We start from the raw sequence: 3845 nt of genomic DNA, 5'->3' as shown, positions 1-3845 counted from the left end.
TCAAGAGCTGGGTAACCCGAATGGGTATTGGGTCCCATCGCCCGTCCGACGGCGCCCCTGGGACTCGGGCGCCGCTCGCGCTTCCTCGTCTTTTCGCCACATAGGCAGCGTCCGCCCCGCCAGAAGCGTTCTCGGGGTCGTCCGCCTCCGAGGCTTTTTCTATTTCACTATCCATATTTGCTCCTGAATAGACCGTCGCCTGGAGCCAAGACGACGGTCGGGCAATCGTGGGCTGCACCTCACCCCGACGGTTATAAATTAGTTTGCGGCGTGTTGCTTTTGATTTCCGCAAACAAACTCTGGGCACTCTAGGCTGCTCCTCACCCCGATGGTTTCTTTGGTGTCTGATTGCACAAGGTATACCCGGACTACAAAGAGCCGGCTTGGAAGAAGAGAAAAGGCGAGCTAGGGGTTAGTTTCCCAATTCTGGGACAGCAATTTCCCTTTTTCACAGAATAATCTGTTCCCCCATGATGGCTTACGCCATTTGATTCCTTTCTTCGCTTCGCCTTTTCGGCCGATGACAGGCCTAACAAGTTATCCCTGATGCGCCAGCTTGGCGAGTTCCGAGCGTGCTAATTTGCTCGGCGCTGTACACCCGTTAGCCGTCGCCCACCGTACCGTCTTGCTATGGTGGGGACGTTGCCCGGGAGTGACCACGAGGAGGTGAGGTACAACTTGGACGTGAGAGGCTGAAGGTCCTTACTAGAGGACTTCGTTGGCGCATCACGACCCAACTACGACTCTCTCTAAGTACCATCGCGGCGTGTTGCTTTGAGGACCGAGAGAGTCATAGTTACTCCCCCGAGAGAGTTATAGTTACTCCCCGAGAGAATCATAGTTACTCCCGCCGTTTACCCGCGCTTGCTTGAATTTCTTCACGTTGACATTCAGAGCACTGGGCAGAAATCACATTGCGTCAACACCCGCGAGGGCCATCGCAATGCTTTGTTTTAATTAGACAGTCGGATTCCCCTAGTCCGTGCCAGTTCTGAGCTGAGCGTTGAATGGCGGCCGAAGAGGACGACCACGACGGCTCGCGCCGCCACGAAAGCCTCGCAGCAAGAAAGATCCGCGGGAGGCCAAGGCACGGGACCGAGCTCGGATCCCGGGACCGGCGCGAGAACACCGACCGTTCACCTCGCCCAGGCCCGGCACGTCAGCCAGACCCGCTTCCCGACCAAGCCCGACACGCCCCGCTCCTCAGAGCCAATCCTTATTCCGAAGTTACGGATCCAATTTGCCGACTTCCCTTACCTACATTATTCTATCGACTAGAGGCTCTTTACCTTGGAGACCTGCTGCGGATATGGGTACGAACCGGCGCGACACCTCCACGTGGCCCTCTCCTGGATTTTCAAGGTCCGAGGGGAAGATCCGGACACCGCCGCAACTGCGGTGCTCTTTGCGTTCCAAACCCTATCTCCCTGCTAGAGGTTTCCAGGGAACTCGAACGCTTATACAGAAAAGAAAACTCTTCCCGGATCACCCGACGGCGTCTCCAGGTCATTTTGGGTTACCCCGACAAACACTCTTACGAGGGCCCGAATTGTATGCGGTTCCGCTGCCGGGTTCCGGTATAGGAACCGGATTCCCTTTCGCCCGACGGGCGTGTGTCTTTCGTATAATATTTATTATTATTTCTCGACACTCGAGTATATTGTACGCCGTCATTGACATAGGATTTCTCCTAGGGCTTAGGATCGACTGACTCGTGTGCAACGGCTGTTCACACGAAACCCTTCTCCACGTCAGTCCTCCAGGGCCTCGCTGGAGTATTTGCTACTACCACCAAGATCTGCACCGACGGCGGCTCCAGGCAGGCTCGCGCCCAGACCCTTCTGCGCTCACCGTCGCGACCCTCCTACTCGTCAGGGCTTCGTGACGACGCGAGAAGAAGACTAACGCCCGCTCCCGGTTGCCGCCCCACTTGCCGCTGACGGCAGAGTATAGGCTCGACGCTTCAGCGCCATCCATTTTCAGGGCTAGTTGCTTCGGCAGGTGAGTTGTTACACACTCCTTAACGGATTTCCGACTTCATGGCCACCGTCCTGCTGTCTTAAGCAACCAACGCCTTTCATGGTGTCCCATGAGCGTCGAGTTGGGCGCCTTAACTCTGCGTTTGATTCATCCCACAGCGCCAGTTCTGCTTACCAAAAATGGCCCACTTGGCACTCTGATCCGAAGATGCTCGTGGCTTCATAATTCAAGAAAGCCAGAGATCTCACCCATTTAAAGTTTGAGAATAGGTTGAGGTCGTTTCGGCCCCAAGGCCTCTAATCAATTCGCTTTACCAGATGAGACTCGCGCGCGTTCCGTGCGGAACGGCCGAGTGCCAGCTATCCTGAGGGAAACTTCGGAGGGAACCAGCTACTAGATGGTTCGATTAGTCTTTCGCCCCTATACCCAGTTCCGACGATCGATTTGCACGTCAGAATCGCTACGGACCTCCATCAGGGTTTCCCCTGACTTCGTCCTGACCAGGCATAGTTCACCATCTTTCGGGTCCCAACGTGTACGCTCTGGGTGCGCCTCTTCTCGCGATGAGAACGAGACGCCCCGGGAGTGCGAGGCCGCATCGCGACGCGGCCCATCCTCCCTAGGTCGACGGCCAGGGCCGACCTTCACTTTCATTACGCCTTTAGGTCTCGCGACAAGTCCCAATGACTCGCGTACATGTTAGACTCCTTGGTCCGTGTTTCAAGACAGGGTCCTAAGAGTACCCAAAGCAGTAGCGTCGCCGACCGGTATCGGTCTCCCGCGAGACCGCGGGAGACGTTCGCAGGCCTGTCGAAGGTGTACCGTACTGTAACCAACAGCGGGCCAGGACCGGGGACGGCGCGAAGTCCGTAACCTCCGAGTACCGTGGCGCGCGCTTGCGACGGTCTCGACGCACCGTGAATAGTGCGGCCTGATACCTTGCGCGTACCGCCGAGCAGCCGGCCGGGCGACCGAGGGTTTGTCGCGTGCCGTTTTACCGGCGACGCGACAGACACCGCACCCGGGCCGTAGACCGACACCCAGCGGGTCGCGACGTTCTACTTGGGGAGAAGTGCACGACGACGAGCGCCGGACATCGGCGCACGGTAGCGTGCCCGCGCGCGAGCCGCAAGGACTCCGCGGGACATCGCCGACCGACGCGAAGCCAGCGCCGCTGACGATGAATCTCCCCGTTCGATCTTTTGGGTTTCTTAGGTTTACCCCTGAACGGTTTCACGTACTCTTGAACTCTCTCTTCAAAGTTCTTTTCAACTTTCCCTCACGGTACTTGTTCGCTATCGGTCTCGTGGTCGTATTTAGCCTTAGATGGAGTTTACCACCCACTTAGAGCTGCACTCTCAAGCAACCCGACTCTAAGGAGAGATCCTCCCGAGGCGCGCACCGGTCGCTACGAGCCTGGCACCCTCTACGGGTAAGTGGCCCCATTCAAGATGGACTTGGACGCGACGCGGCACCTCGGGATAAGCGGATCCTCCTAAACACCACATTTCCCTGTGGCGGAACCGCGGGATTCGGTGCTGGGCTCTTTCCTGTTCGCTCGCCGCTACTAAGGAAATCCTGGTTAGTTTCTTTTCCTCCGCTTAATAATATGCTTAAATTCAGCGGGTAATCTCGCCTGCTCTGAGGTCGTCGCATAGTGAGTTTTCGTAGCCGTTTGCCTCCTCCGCGTCGCTCATCGTCGTCTCTCCTCTATAATATATATTATAAGAGGGAGAGAGAGAGAGCGTCGAACGAGAGAGCAGCAGCGGCAGCACACGAAATACGCGAGAAGGCAAATCGCCGGGGCGCTAACCGCACACACACTCGTTGGTGGTAATGGAGACGATATATCGCGGGGTTCGAGA

The 3845-nt window shown here is 56.9% G+C and overlaps 1 pseudogene; it reads right to left on the bottom strand.

The window, feature by feature from the left end:
* Window positions 1–1272: 1272 nt before the first annotated feature.
* Window positions 1273–3607, bottom strand: LOC146724889 (large subunit ribosomal RNA; annotated as a pseudogene).
* Window positions 3608–3845: the final 238 nt, after the last annotated feature.

The sequence above is a fragment of the Nylanderia fulva genome, unplaced genomic scaffold, assembly GCF_048542155.1.
Source record: "Nylanderia fulva isolate GAGA-0341 unplaced genomic scaffold, ASM4854215v1 Scaffold1115, whole genome shotgun sequence".
Classification (NCBI taxonomy): domain Eukaryota; kingdom Metazoa; phylum Arthropoda; class Insecta; order Hymenoptera; family Formicidae; genus Nylanderia; species Nylanderia fulva.
This window is presented reverse-complemented; position numbering and strand designations above follow the sequence as displayed.